The 16,609-nt window shown below is 39.1% G+C and overlaps 1 long non-coding RNA gene across 1 annotated transcript in view; it reads left to right on the forward strand.

Moving 5' to 3' along the window:
• LOC133235236 (uncharacterized) overlaps nucleotides 1–16,609 on the forward strand; it is a 158,512-nt gene that overhangs the window by 58,882 nt on the left and 83,021 nt on the right. Inside the window, exon 2 of the long non-coding RNA XR_009732492.1 lies at nucleotides 1,223–1,304. This is a non-coding gene — a long non-coding RNA (uncharacterized LOC133235236). The remainder of the gene's footprint in view (nucleotides 1–1,222; nucleotides 1,305–16,609) is intronic.

Raw genomic sequence — 16,609 nt, forward strand, 5'->3', positions numbered from 1 at the left:
TGTAGATGCCTAAACATTTAAGATTGTCACTTTTGGAGGGAGGAATTTTCCATTTTATAATTATGTAACACCCCTCTTTATCCCTGATAATTGTTCTTGTACTCAAGTATTGTTGTTCAGTCACTAACTCATGTCCAACTCTTTGTGAACCCATGGACTGTAGCACATAAGGCTTCTCTTTTGTTGGGATTTCCCAGGCAAGAATACTGGAGTGGGTTGCCATTTCCTTCTTCAGGGCACTTTCCTGACCCAAGGATCGAATTTGCGAATTTGCGTCTTCTGCATTAGGAGGCAGATTCTTTACAACTAAGCCACCAGAGAAGCGTATGCTTGGTCTGAGATTAGTCTAACCATTATGGCTTCCTTTTGATTAGTAGTAATTCTGTGGTTTTCTCCACCTCTTTTCTTTTAACCTGAGTCTATAAAATAGGTATCTAATAAACCACATGTAGTTGCAATGTGTTTTTATATCTATAGTCACAATCTCTGGGTCCCCCCCCAGTTTCACTGGTAAATAATTGCCATATATCATTTTAAATTTTGTAAATTTAAAGTATACAGCATGATGGTTTGATTTAAATATATTGTGAAAAAATCAGGTTTAGTTAACATCCCTCATCTCATATAGATACAATAAAAAAAAAGGAATACAAAAGAATAACAGCAATGTCATGAGAACTTGTGGTGACTTGAAAACTCTTAGGATTTACTCCCCAAACAAAATAATCTCTTTTTAATTGATGCTTATGGACCACTCACACTTAAAATAATTGTTGCTATGGTTGAATTAATATTTACCCCATATCTGCTTTATATTCATTGAACTTATTCTTTGTTTTTCCCTTCTGTTTTTCTGCCTTTTTTGTTGTTGTGTTAATTGAGCATTTTTTATAATTCTGTTTTCTCTTCTCTCTTGGAATGTGAACTATACTTCTTTTTAAAATTTTAAATGGTTGCCTTAAATTTACAGTATACATTTTTAGTGAATGTAAGTCTGCTTTCAAATAACATGATACCATGTTGCCTATAGTGTAGGTAAATAATAAAAGAGACAATATTATCAAGTATTTCACTTATCTATCTGCTATAAGCACCCAATACAGTGTTGCTATTATTACCCTGAACACACAATTATCTTTTAGAACAAATAAAAAAGATGAAAGGTAAAATATTTTATTTTGCCTTAATATATTCTTTGTCTAATGCTACCTATTTTTTACAGAGTTCCAGTTTTCTGACCTACATTATTTTTATGCTACCTGAAGAAGTTTTTTTTGACAGTGCTTTCAGGAACAGATCTTCTGGTGAGTTCCTTTAGTTTTTGTTTATATGATAAAATATTCCTCTACTGATAAAGGATAATTGCACTGGATATAGAATTCTAAATTGGTGTTCTGTTTTGTTTTGTTTTTTTACTGTCAACATTGTATTCATCTTCTCCAACTGCCATCAGTAAATGTCATAGATCAGTGGGTTGAACAACAGTAGTTTATTTTCTCACAGCTCTGGAGGCTGCAAGTCTAAGAACAAGGTTCTGGCCAATTTGGTTGCTGATGAGGGTTCTCTTCATGGTTTGCACATGACCACCTTCTCTCTGTATCTTACATGATCTTTCCTTGGTGTATACACTTCAAGAGGGGGGAAGAAAGAGTTAAAGGAAGAGGGAAAGAGAGAGGGAGGAGAGAATTAGAGACAGCATGAAACGTGAGTGAGTAAAAGTGATCTGATGCCTCTTTTTATAGGACACTAATCCCACCACATCAGGTCCCCACCCTTATGACTTCATGTAACCTTAATTACTTCCTTAGAGGCCCCATCTCCAAATACAGCCTCACTGGTGGTTAAGCCTTCAACATAAGAGTTTCGGTGAAACACATTCAGTTTATAACATATCCTTTAAGTATTTCACTACACCCTCTTCTTGTTTGCCTGTTTTCTGATGAAACATCTACAGTAATTCTTATCTTGTTCCTCTGTAGGCAAGTTTTTTCCTCTCTCTTTGGTTTCTTTTGAGATTTTTCTCTTTAACTTCCTGCAGTTTAAATATGATATGCCTATTTGTGAAGTTTGTAGGGGGTTTATGTTTCTTTGGAGAAGGAAATGGCAACCCACTCCAGTATTCTTGCCTGGAGAATCCCATGGACAGAGTAGTTTGGTGGGCTACAGTCCACGGTCACAAAGAGTCAGACACGACGAGCGACTTCACTTTCACTTCACTTTATGTTTCTTGTTTGTTTGTTTTTTTTTATCTTTACCTTGCTCTGTAACCTCTGAGCTACCTGGATCTCTAATATTGTATCTGTCTTTAAAAAGTTTTCAACCATTATTACTTCAAATATTTTTTTCCACTGTCTCTTTTTTTTCCTTCTAGCACTACAAATGCACATATAAATTTTGCAGTTGTCCTATACTTGTTAGACACTAGGTTTTCTTTTCCTTCTCTTTCTCTCTGTCTCTCTTTCTCTCTGTATTTGGGAACATTTGGGAACTTTCTCTTGACCTATCTTCAGTGTCACTGAATTTTTTGTCACTTTGTAGGAGACATTATTTCTGTACAGTGTTTTTGATTTCTAGCATTTCCTTTTGGTTCTTTCTTAGAATTTCCATTTCTGTTATTATGGTACACATATTTTCTTGCATATTGTCTACTTTCCCATTAAAGCCCATAACTCCTTACTCATAGTTATTTTATATTCCTGTTTGATTATTTCAACATGCATGTCAGACATGAGTCTGGTTTTGGGACTTTATTTGTCCCCTCAGTTCAGTTCAGTCACTCAGTCGTGTCTGACTCTGGGACCCCATGAATCGCAGCACACAAGGCCTCCCTGTCCATCACCAACTCCTGGAGTTAACCCAAACTCATGTGCATCGAGTCAGTGATGCCATCCAGCCATCTCATCCTCTGTCGTCCCCTTCTCCTCCTGCCCCCAATCCCTCCCAGCATCAGAGTCTTTTCCAATGAGTCAACTCTTCGCATGAGATGGCCAAAGTACTGGAGTTTCAGCTTTAGCATCATTCCTTCCAAAGAAATCCCAGGGCTGATCTCCTTCAGAATGGACTGGTTGGATCTCCTTGCAATCCAAGGGACTCACAAGAGTCTTCTCCAACACCACAGTTCAAAAGCATCAATTCTTCGGTGCTCAGCTTTCTTCACAGTCCAACTCTCACATCCATACATGACCACAGAAAAAACCATAGCCTTGACTAGACGGACCTTTGTTGGCAAAGTAGTATCTCTGCTTTTTAATATGCTGTCTAGATTGGTCATAACTTTCCTTCCAAGGAGTAAGCGTCTAATTTCTGGCCGCAATCACCATCTGCAGTGATTTTGGAGCCCAAAAATATAAAGTCTGACACTGTTTCCACTGTTTCCCCGTCTATTTCCCATGAAGTGATGGGACCAGATGCCATGATCTTCGTTTTCTGAATGTTGAGCTTTAAGCCAACTTTTTCACTCTCCTCTTTCACTTTCATCAAGACACTTTTGAGTTCCTCTTCACTTTCTGCCATAAGGGTGGTGTCATCCGCATATCTGAGGTTATCGATATTTCTCCTGGCAATCTTGATTCCAGCTTGTGTTTCTTCCAGCCCAGCATTTCTCATGATGTACTCTGCATATAAGTTAAATAAGCAGGGTGACAATATACAGCCTTGATGTACAACTTTTCCTATTTGGAACCAGTCTGTTGTTCCATGTCCAGTTCTAACTGTTACTTCCTGACCTGCATATAGGTTTCTCAAGAGGCAGGTCAGGTGCTCTGGTATTCCCATCTCTTTCAGAATTTTCCAACAGTTTATTGTGATCCATACAGTCAAAGACGTTGGCATAGTCAATAAAGCAGACTCAGACTATGGTATTTTGGGTTCATTTTTTAATTTTTTAGTTTACCTTTTGAAATGCCTTACAATTTTTTTTATTGAAAGCTATATTGTATCAGATAATAGGAATGAGTGCAAAATGCCAGCAAATTTGGAAAACTCAGCAGTGGCCACAGGACTGGAAAAGGTCAGTTTTCATTCCAGTCCCAAAGAAAGGCAATGCCAAAGAATGCTCAAACTACCACACAATTGCACTCATCTCACACGCTAGTAAAGTAATGCTCAAAATTCTCCAAGCCAGGCTTCAGCAATATGTGAACCGTGAACTTCCTGATGTTCAAGCTGGTTTTAGAAAAGGCAGAGGAACCAGAGATCAAATTGCCAACATCCGCTGGATCATGGAAAAAGCAAGAGAGTTCCAGAAAAACATCTATTTCTGCTGTATTGACTATGCCAAAGCCTTTGACTGTGTGGATCACAATAAACTGTGGAAAATTCTGAGAGATGGGAATACCAGAACACCTGATCTTCCTCTTGAGAAATTTGTATGCAGGTCAGGAAGCAACAGTTAGAACTGGACATGGAACAACAGACTGGTTCCAAATAGGAAAAGGAGTATGTCAAGGCTGTATATTGTCACCCTGCTTATTTAACTTCTGTGCAGAGTATATCATGATAAACTCTGGGCTGGAAGAAGCACAAGCTGGAATCAGGATTGCCGGGAGAAATATCAATAACCTCAGATACGCAGATGACACCACCCTTATGGCAGAAAGTGAAGAGGAACCCAAAAGCCTCTTGATGAAAGTGAAAGTGGAGAGTGAAAAAGTTGGCTTAAAGCTCAACATTCAGAAAACGAAGATCATGGCATCCGGTCCCATCACTTCATGGGAAATAGATGGGGAAACAGTGGAAACAGTGTCAGACTTTATTTTTCTGGGCTCCAAAATCACTACAGATGGTGACTGCAGCTATGAAATTAAAAGACGCTTACTCCTTGGAAGGAAAGTTATGACCAACCTAGATAGCATATTCAAAAGCAGAGACATTACTCTGCCAACAAAGGTTCGTGTAGTCAAGGCTATGGTTTTTCCTGTGGTCATGTGTGGATGTGAGAGTTGGACTGTGAAGAAGGCTGAGTGCTGAAGAATTGATGCTTTTGAACTGTGGTGTTGGAGAAGACTCTTGAGGGTCCCTTGGACTGCAAGGAGATCCAACCAGTCCATCCTGAAGGAGATCAGCCCTGGGATTTCTTTGGAAGGAATGATGCTAAAGCTGAAAGTCCAGTACTTTGGCCACCTCATGCAAAGTGTTGACTCACTGGAAAGGACTCTGATGCTGGGAGGGATTGGGGGAAGGAGGAGAAGGGGACGACAGAGGATGAGATGGCTGGATGGCATCACTGACTCGATGGACGTGAGTCTCAGTGAACTCCAGGAGTTGGTGATGGATGGGGAGGCCTGGCGTGCTGTGATTCATGGGGTTGCAAAGAGTCGGACACGACTGAGCGACTGATCTGATCTGATGTGAGGATTTATGTTACTCTGGCCAGGAATTAGTCTGTCTGCTGTACCTACTGATGTACCTACAGATTCCAGAAGCTTCAGATTGTTCTAGTGTCCTTGTTTGAGTCTCCCCTCTTGACTTTGGATTTTCCTAAGTTTACCTACTCAGAAAGATTCTGTGTATCACAATACTTGAAAATATTATCCACTGCCCTTATACCAGAACTGTTAATGTGGTGATAAGATGTGGGGAGAGGAAGTATTCTATAACCTTCTGATTAAATCTCCATGCTTTAGTGGTCCAGTGACTTGGTTGTTGCTTTCACTTGTTTGTCTCCTATGGTATAACTTTTTGCCTCCTGTCTCCTACTTCCTTCAATGGTTGAAATGTTTCCGGTCTGTTTTCTTAAAGCCTGACCAAAATTGATTTTTTATTTCCTCTTAGATGAGACAGGAAGGCTAAAGAGGGTTGAGAAAAAAGTCCTTATCCCAACTAGGGTAAGACTCTAGCAAATCTTTTCCTCTGGATTAGAGACCTTTACTTGTTATGTGGAAGGCTCTGGGCATATGTCACAAAGATTATTCTTCTACTCCTTCCAGAGCCACCAGATATCTTTCTTGGATCTTCACTGTGAGAATCTGGTAGATTCCTAGATGCAAAAGCCAAGAAAGCCTTTGGGCCTCCTAAGACTGGCACCCAGGAGTTTCTTGCTCTCATGCTGGTCTGCACTCAGCCTCCAAGAACTCGTCACACTTTCTGTTGAAATGTTCTTCCCAGTTCATGGCTCCAGCAGTAGCCCTGTCTCCCCATATTTTGTGGCGACAGTTTGACTTGCAACTTCAATACTCTAATGGGCCCAGCAAAAAAAAAAAAAAAAAGAAATCACTGGTTTTCTGCTTGTCCATATTTTTCCTGTTGTAATAACAAGAGTATTGATTCCCAAGTTATCTGCGTGTCTCAGCTGAAACCAGGAATGATAGTATAGACCTAAACACAGTCCTTGTAAGCTGTTACAGATCTGCAACGAATTTTTATAGCATGGAAGAGACATTCTAGGGTCCTCATCCCTTCTGTGGCCTCTGTCCAATTTGAAATAAACTCCTGGAAGTGGAAACAAAGCTGTTTCATCCATCCTTTTGTGCTCCAGTTAACAATCAGCCACTCAGGAAAGGGACTGTATTGCCTTTCCTTTCCAGTCTGAAGGTTGTAACCCTGAGGTTACACAGATGGTTGTTTACCTGAGTCCCCAGCAAGTGGCTTCTGTGACTCATTGACTGTCCTCTGTACTTCCTTACACAGAAGACTGAGCGAATTTATGTTCATGTGATGTTCTGAGACTCTCCTGTTGTTTAACAAGGTAGTTAGCCCCAAGCAGTGTTCTCTTTGCCTCCAAATAGATTCTGGAGAAACCTTGGCCCTGACTCTGACAGTGACAGACACCTAATTCAAAACCGTCCTGGACTTGCTTTGTGCTTAGTTGCTGTTTCTGTGGAGCGGAGATACATTTGGGGGGCTGCTTCTCATTAGCTTGTATTTCACATATTCAGAAGTTACAAGGTCATTACCACAGGAGGTGGAATCACACACAGTCACTTCATCTATAAAAGCAGTCTCCACGGAACACAGGCATGTGGGGCCTTGTCGTGTGTATTAGCTGAGGAGGGGCATTTTTTACCTGCAAAAAGCCGCAGGGATTGCATAACCAAGAGCAGACATAAAACACAGAATCTCAGTGCTGTATATAAAATGGAAAGAAAGCCACAAGAGAAAAATAGGATTCATCACTGATGCTGCGCTCTAAGTTGTCTGGATAGTTTATGATCCTTCATTAGTTATTCTTCACAGCACACTTAAGGGACAAAGTATTGGGTTCATTCAGAGGAAGGAGTATAAACTTTGAATCAGACATTTTAGCCTTTCCGATGCCTCTTCCATCCCACCCTGCAAGAATCCCTGGAAGGTTGTAACCCTCAAATGATGGGAGAGCCCAGATTAATGGAAAGGTTGGAATTTTCTGTTGACAACTTGCATCTGTTGGTAATAGGAATTCTCCTTCAGAGACCTAAAGAAAATAGATCTGACTGTGGTTCATTGGAGTTGAGGATGTTTTTATTCAGGCCTCCAACCATTATGCTTCTAGATTTGGGGACTAATATTTCTCTTTAGGGGATTCCCCGGTGGCTCAGCATAAAGAATCAGCCTGCAATTCAGGAGACACAGGAGATGCAGGTTTGATCCCTGGATCAGAAAGATGCCCTGGAGAAGGAAATGGCAACCTACTCCAGTATTCTTGCCTAAAAAGTGCCAGGGACAGAGAAGCCTGGAGGGCTACAGTCCAAAGGGTCTCAAAGAGTCAGACTCGACTGAGCACACACATTTCTCTTCAAAGACATACTACCCCTGGGTTGTTTACCATTGTTCCCAGTGGTGGAAACTCTCCCTGTGGATTCAGTTTTTAAAAAACCAATTTGTCAAGGTATGGAATAGTCGAGAGTCGGACAGTTACTTGGCTAACATGACCTCTGGATCATTCATCTGAAGTTTTTGCATAAGCTGTTCTCGAACATTGTTTCACCTCTCCACTTTACTCTTCGTGGTAAAATACTGTCCATACATGTGTGATCTGGAGACCTGTGGGGTGTGATTGTCTGAGAGTGGAGCAAAATGAGGTCTGTTCTGAAGGCTAACCTCAGAGGTAGCCATTCCAGGGATCCATACTGCCTGTCTCCAAATTAGGTCAGATCTGAAGAACCAGTAAATAGCTTCCTGGAAGAGGGCCAGGGGCAGAGCAGACTCTCTGAGCTCTGGATTGAATCAAGGGCTTTATGAGTAATTTGGAGTATTTTAGGAGAGCAGAGGCCTGCCCATTTGAGGAACCACCCTCCCCCTAAATGGGGGTATGTTCTGACTCACAGGAAAATTAACTCCTGTTAACTGTGGGTCTTTAAAATTTCCTCTTAACGCCTCAGCCCATCAACTCCTGCTCCCTGAGCAGTACACACAGCTCAGCGGGAGGGGAGGACTTGGCTTTGGGTGGAGCAGTAGAGTTTCATTCATTCAAAACACCAAGTCATTTCTTAGTTTTGCCAAGTATTTCTCATGTATGTGGGGTATTTAATGCTTCTAAGTCTCTGTTTCCGGATCCTTTTTTTTTTTTTTGAGTAATAATAGTCTATTTTGTAGAGTTAAAAAATTGAAATGAACAATGAACAGTGTGTTTCCTAGTACATAATCTGTAGTTAGTAAACATCTAATGCTATTATAGCTTCATCATCAATCAGCCTTGTAGTTGCCATCTTACTTGGATAAATTGCCTTGTTAAAAACATCTAATGCCTTCTGCTAGTTTGAGGGTACCTAGTTAAGTCAGATCCTAAGCAATATTAAGAAGTTGGCATTTTGATGACCTTTCCTCCCTCTTTAATTGGAGGTTTACCCTTTAATCCTAGTCTCTTTTTCTCTCAGAAATGTGGTCCACTCTAGTAAGTTGACCACACTTCATTTTAAATTACTTTAAATAAAAATCCTGCCAAGCATTTTTGCAGTTGGAAAGAAAAAGCAGATTTTATAGAGGTGCTCCCCCAACCTCCCTTTCCTTCCTTCCCTTTCCCTCTCCCATTTCATTCTCTCTCTCTTTCTTTCTCTCTCTCCCTCTCTCTCCTACTCCTTCTCTCCCTCTCTGTCTCTCTCTCACACACAGAGAGTGAAAAATCAGGTACAGACATAGTCATTAAAGAAAAGGCAGAAAGTGTTGGAGACTCTCAGATCATACCAGGCAGGCACAGCTACCTGATGCATATCTGTAGGATGAATTCGGGATAACAGCATTCTCCTCCCGTGGACAGAGGAGCCTGGCGGGCTATAGTTCATACGGTTGCGAAGAGTTGGACACTACTGAAGTGACTGAGCACGCATGCACACTCTATTTCTAGGAGACAAGTTTGAAGTTAAAATTGTCCTGAAGTTTCACAGGCTTTTTAATTTCTATATCCTGTAAGTATCATTTTAAATAAAATCACATTCCTACCAAAAATATTCTTTATCGATGTTGCACCCATTTAAAAAATACTCCCTACCCCAAGTAAGAAAAATGTTGGTTAAAGACCATATATTAAAAATAAGTATAGCTTTGGAATTCAGCTCTTTAGTGGAAATTGATCTATTTTTGTACCTGTGCACCTCTTTGAAGTCTTCAGTGTTGGGATAACTCACAGGGAATGACCATGCCTCCTTAATTGAAAAATGGCAAAAATTATGGAAGTATTTGTCTCACAATTGAATTAACTTGGATGATGAAACAATAGGCCTCCTAAAAGATACACATGCTCTACTGAGACTTTGAAAATACTGTCTTGATGATCTAAAAAGAAAAGAATGCTTTGGAAGTTGTTCCTAATTGGACAGACATTCTTGACTAATTTAGTTCATAGCTGAATGATTTCAGATGACCCTAAAGACTTCTTCAGGTTGAGAAAAGTTTCTGTTTTGTTCCTGAGATACAGGCATCTTCACAAAGCCATGTGTACAAAGTCAGCTGTGGTTGTTGACATTTTCAATGTATTTCTGGATAATTTTCAATGTGAGACTATCTAAATTTTTATTTAAAGCCTAAGTATTTTTTGACACAACTCCTCATATAAACATATTGGTTAATGTTTTGGCATCATTAAATACAAGTTAGTTCATTCAAATCATTTATTCCCCCATGGAGTCAAGATTCTTACATCAAGGAATTGAAATTACTGTTGAACTGATGTCTCAGTCCATTGCTCTTGGGAGCATTGAGGACTCAGTGCCAGACAACTGCCTTGGCTTCTGGTTGTCAATGAGATCAAGATCTAGCTTTGTTGGTGAGGGAATGCCTCAGCTCAGACACTTGGGGCAGAGTCTTCTTTGGATGCTAAAAAAGATGACAGACCCAATCTCTTTTCTTTAAAACACAGGAGAAAATCTGTTAGATTAAACAAATAGGATGTGATGTAATTTGACTCAAAACCAGGACATGACTTGTCTGTTTCACTGGTCCATTCTTCACTTCCCCTTGACTGAATTCATTTGCAGGATGCCCTAGGATTTAGGGTGTCTGTTTCTGGCAACATGATTGAAGCAAAAATCTATGATTTAAGTTGCCTTAGTTTTTATGATTTCTCTATGCAAGCGAATTTTAAAATCATTTGGAACCTTAATCATCATCAGAAATAGGGAAGAGTCTATTATCAATGACTAATTATTGGTTACTGGTTATTGGTATTACAGGTGGGAAAGAGTGACAGGCATGTGGGGAAAGTAGGTGTAGCCATCTATGCCCTTCCCATCTGGTGTGCCAAAACATGGTCCCTGAATACTGAGAAAGTGACATTTTAGCCCCTTGATATGGCCCTAAGTAGCCTGGTCCATTTTTCCCACATGCTGTATTTTACATTGTCATGTTTTGTGTAGGAAGGATTGGTCTCAATCTGTGGTTCTCAACATTTATCACTCATCAAGATCATTTGAAGGACTTGGTAAAAGGCAGATCTCTGCTGTTCCTCCAGAGTTTCAGATTCTGTAACTCTTGGGCCAACTAGAATTTCCTTTTTTAGTAAGCATTTCGGAGAAAACAATGGCACCCACTCCAGTACTCTTGCCTGGAAAATCTCATGGACGGAGGAGCCTGGTAGGCTGCAGTCCATGGGGTCGCTAAGAGTTGGACATGGCTGAGCAACTTCACTTTCACTTTCATGCATTGGAAAAGGAAATGGCAACCCACTCCAGTGTTCTTGCCTGGAGAATCCCAGGGACAGCAGAGCCTAGTGGGCTGCTGTCTATGGGGTCGCACAGACACGACTGAAGTGACTTAGCAGCAGCAGCAGCATTAAGTATTTAAGTGATGCTGTTGCTGCTGGTCTAGACAACACCCTATGAGAACCATTGCTCTAGATGTTCTTAGAAACAAACCAAGTAATCTAGTGGGATAGAATAAGCAAATAAGAGGGTCACAGAATCTAAGTCCTACCTTGCCTTGTATTGCTAGCTGGACATTAACTGAGAGATTACCCTTAAATGATTTCTTCCTGTTTCTAATTCTGAGCCTCTTGTGCACTTTGCAGTCTCTCTAGTTCCTATATTTTTCTGGTCATTTTTTTCCCTATCTCATATCTTGGAAACCTATGTTCCATCCTTAAGAACACAATGTAGGCTTCTCGGGTGGCTTAGTGGTAAAGAACCCACCTGCCAATGCAGGAGACGCGGGTTTGATCCCTGGCTTGGGAAGGTTCCCTGAAAAAGGAAATGGCAACCCACTCCAGTATTCTTGCCTGGGAAATCACATGGACAGAAGAGTTTGGTGGGTTTCAGTACATGGGGTCATGAAAGAATCTGACATGACTGAGTGACTAAACAACAGCACAGGCACAGCCTCAGACTGGCCCTGACTAAATTCCATACTACAGTGTTCCTCATTTTCCCAAATGGAGTCTGTTTAAACTCAAATCTTCTGAAATCTTAGGTAGACTGACCAGTCACCCCAGTGCCCAGGACTGCAGGAGTTTTAGGACATGAGACTTTCAGTGCCACAAGCAGGAAAGTCTTAGACAAGCCAGGATGAGGTGGTCTCCTTACCTAACAGTGTGACCAAATTTTGATCCCTTCTAAATTTAATGAGTATCTGCCTTTGTTTTCTAAGTCATTTAGGTAATACCCATACCAGGAATGCACACTGTTCTCTTTAATCTCAAGACACAGTTGAATGAAGAACACATTTTTATAACATATCTTACCTACATATTGTCTTTATGGTAAAAAAATAAAAACATATTATCTACTTCCTTACCAGATCATAGGAACCATTTGAGAAGAAGAATGGTTTTTTTACTGCAGGCCCCCGTTATCTGGTGGGAAGAAAATCTTTGACTTCATACAGTTTTCTAAAAGACAAATTTGAAACACTAAATTAACCCTGACCTATAGCCAAAATTGGCTCTTAAAACTCACATGTTTGGAAGTAAACAAAACCATTTATTTCTGCAGGCTTTCCATCTCATCTCTCTTCTGGGAGATTAATTCCATGAACTTCTCTAAAACAGTGTGATTTGCCAGCAGCAGGAAAAGTGTAACAAATTAATTATAGATGTATGTTAAATTACTTTCATTACCATCCCTGGTTTAGGGATAGGCTCACGTGAGTGGAAATGCTGATCAAAGAGTCTTTCAATCCATCCCCATGGTGATAGCTTCTTATGTTCTGCTTGTAATGCTGTTTTCAGATAAGGGAGGAAGCCAAGCTCTGATTTGAAGGGATGGCTATTTACAGATTCATGAGGAAGGAATGTGGCTTATCCAGTATGATGTATCCATGTATATAGATGTGATATAACCTCTCATGAATTCCACTAGTCTGGCATTTCTGAAGTCATGTAAATATCAAAACATTTGCTAACTTCTAGCAACCCCTCAGTGTTCTTTACTGCCTTTTTGCCATCTCACTTTGGGGAAGGCCTTGTGATTCCTCATGCTGCCCTTTCCTGTTCTTCAACCAAGCCTTCCTAGTTGTTGCTACTTGCTGGGTCTTGGGATCTGCCTTACTTCCTAACCAAAAGAAACTTTACCTTTTTACAGTGAAGCTAAAGCTGGAATTCACAGGAGATACAAAGTTTTTCTTTAGCCACAACATGTGCAACCTCAAAAGACTTAGTAACCTTAAGTCTTCAGTTTTGAGAGACTGAATAAACAAACCAGTGAACAATGGCCAGACACTATATAAAAATAGAATTTTGATCCATAACTTGCAGCAACGGGTCCAGGAAACCAAATCACATTTTCTGTAGCAATTGGTCCAACGTAGTCACTTAATAGAACTTAATAAGGTTCTCTAATACCTGACTCCATTTCCAACTTAGGACCAGAAGGAAAAGGCCAAATGTGTTTCCTAAGGCAGTCAAATAGATGCATTGTTTGTGGTTACCCTGCCTTCAGCATCGCCATGCTGACAGCCTCCATCAGGGCACACCTGAAGCCGTCCCTTTCTCCGCTGTAAAGCTTTCCCACTCCTCTGCCTGCCTTTCAGTCTCTGGCAAATTCAGGTGATGGTGGCTAACTCCTTTGTACCACAAATTCTGAATAAATAGCCCTTGCTTCATCATTCAGGAGATCACTTGCTTTGTCCGGCTAGGCTTGGAGGTGAGCATATCTGTGCGCCTCTCCATGCTCACCCATCTTTTTCACAAAACACAAGTCTATGTTGGTTTAGACAGGAGGGTTTCACAGCTAAAACAAGATTTTAAAACCCACCTCTGTCCTTCCAAAGTGGTAAAATGGCCCAGGCAATAGCAAATCAAGCTTAGATGCAGTAGTTTGTAGTAGTTTGTAGTAATCCGTTTGTAGTTTGTAGTAATCCGTTTGCCTATTTCTAAGTGTGTCATACTTTTTTTCCCTGGAAAAACCCTAGTTCAGATGAGAAAACTAAGATTTGGGGAGGTTCTCTAACTGGCTCAAAACCACGGGGCTCCTTAGTGCTGAGGCTGCAGGCAGAACTAGTGACTGTCAGCGATAAAGTCTCCATAAAAGAGAAGAAGCCAAAGTGTTACTTCTTCTCTTACACTGCGTCTGGATCCACACAGAGCGTGTGCTCAGTGCCTCTGTCTCCTGCCGACAGCTCCCACCCACGGAGCATCTTCTGCTTCTCTGTGCCTGTGGATATCTGCATCCCACTTCTGAAGATGGCTGGAAATGCCTGAAACTTAATGTCCCTGGGATGACCCTGAAGCAATGACAGAGAAGTATTTATGGATAAATAGAACTCATACCCAGTTTACTTGTCTTTAAGTGGGACATTTCTTTAGTTATTTATTTTGTTTATTTTATTGAAGTATAATTGATTTACAATGTTGTATTAATTTCTGCTGTACAGCAAAATGATTCAGTTACATATAACTGAATATATATACCAACATGTATGTATTATTTTTCATATTCCTTTCCATCATGGTTTATCATAGGATATTGAGTATAGTTCCTAGTGCTACACAATAGAACCTTGTCTGTTATCCATTCTATATATAATAATTTGCATCTACTAATCTCAAACACCCAATCCATCCCTCCTCCAACCTCCTTGGCAATCACAAGTCTGTTTTATATGTCTCTGAGTCTATTTCTGCTTCATAGATATATTCATTTGTGTCATAATATAGATTCCACATAAGTGATATCATATGATATTTGTCTTTCTCTTTCCTACCTCACTTAGTAAGATAATCTCTCAGTCCATCCACGTTGTAGCAAATGACCTTATTTCATTATTTTTTTGATAGCTGAGTAGTATTATGTTATATATATGTAACACATCTTTATCCTTTCATCTATTTAGAATATAGATGGATATTTAGAATATATAGTACATTTAGGTCTTGACTATTGTAAATAGTGCTTCTATGAACATGAGGATGCATGTGTCTTTTTAAATTACAGTTTCATCCAGATAGAGGTCTAGGAATGGGATTGCTGGGTTATGTGGCAGCTCTGTGTTTTTTTTTTTTTTTTTTTTGAGGAACCTCCATGTTGTTTTCCACAGTAGCTGCACCAGTTCACATTCAGTGGGGTATTTCTGAGGTGTGTTCCACAGAGATCTCTTGAGGGCTGTGGCTGCCCTCAGAAGTAGTATGGTAATTAACATCTGCTTCTTTATCTTCCTCCCCAGTCCTCATTGTGTCTCCTGAGATTGGATTCCAAATAATTTACTTGCTCTCAAATCCTTGGCTCAGAGATTGCTTTAGAAAGAACCCAAATCAAGACAGAGATGAAGCCAGGTTTTGAAGATAATTCACCCTCCCAGCTTCACTAATCAAAGCACCCATTGTCTATAATGGTTTGAATGAAATGCAGGCATTATAATCAGATAGGAAAATGCCAGATGTTTCAGAGAATACAGCTTTTCAGGGAAGATTCTTTTTAATAAATCATTTGTCATCAAGTTACATACCCATCCTTCTGAGGGTTTTGGAGCCAGAATTACAAGATGTGTGTGTGTGTGTGTGTGTGTACCCAAATCCTTTAATCCTATGTAAATATTCAGATTTTCAGACTGAAAAAATTTAATTAACCTTTGATGATTGCACATTTCACTCATATTTTGAAGGCAAATACTTTAAAACTTAGAATATGAAGGAAAGTAAAATCAAAATCTCAAAGGCGATATAAAATATATTGTGAATACCTTAATAAACCATGCTTCAGAAATAGATATAAATAACCCCAAGATCATAAAGGAAGGAAATAGAAAGAAGAGATGGAAAATGTAATTACTGAAATAAAACAATTATACTGTTAAAAGTACCTTTTTGAATGAATATTGATGATGGCGAGTCATACTAGGTTAGTGCCAGCTAAGGATCAGTGAGTTCTCCAAATGTCTTTAGTGAGAGTTGATCTTTTCCTGTTTACATATATACTTTATTTTCATTCATGAGCTTCCTATATGATGTCTAATAAGAAATCCTTCTCTCAACAGCAGTTATTGGTCAGTGATCAAGTAATAAAATAAATCAGGATATACGTATTTATTTGTATGGATGTATATTCATGCAGGAGTGTGTGTGTGTATCCTAATTATAAAATATACTTATTTTAAAAAGCACATAAAAATTAAAAAAGACCAATGACCCCGTAAATAAACTCTTCAAAAGTAATAATCATTATTATTTTAGCTTATATATCTCAAATTTATTATATTTTTAAAGAAAACATATTATATATATAAACCCACACATATATATTAACAGATTTTGGATCAAAATGTGTTAACTTTTGGAAATTCTTAATTTTTCACTTAGAATCCTCAGTGTTTTTCCATGTCAAAAAATATTTATTGAAAGCAATCTACAGTTGACTTCTTAATATCTCATTGTATTTATATCCCATAATTTATTTAACCTTCCCCTATCATTGGACATTTATGATGTTTGCACATATTTGCCATATGAATAATGCTGCAATTAACATTTTTATCTATTGTCTTTTAGTCTCTTATATTAGTTTCTTTTGATAAATTACTATAAACGGAATTTTCTAAGGCATGGTTATGAACATTTTAATACTTGACATATATCACTAAATTGTTTGTTTATATAACATACATTTCTTGTCAGCAATGTATAATAGTTACTGTTTAATCAAATTCTTAACTCTATGTATTAACATTTAACTTTTATCACTTTGATACATGAAAAAGCTATCAGTTTTTAAATATAAATATATTTGTTTATTAGTGAATATTTGTTTATGGCATATGCTCATTTTTCTTTGTA

This window comes from Bos javanicus, chromosome 22 (genome assembly GCF_032452875.1).
Source record: "Bos javanicus breed banteng chromosome 22, ARS-OSU_banteng_1.0, whole genome shotgun sequence".
Classification (NCBI taxonomy): domain Eukaryota; kingdom Metazoa; phylum Chordata; class Mammalia; order Artiodactyla; family Bovidae; genus Bos; species Bos javanicus.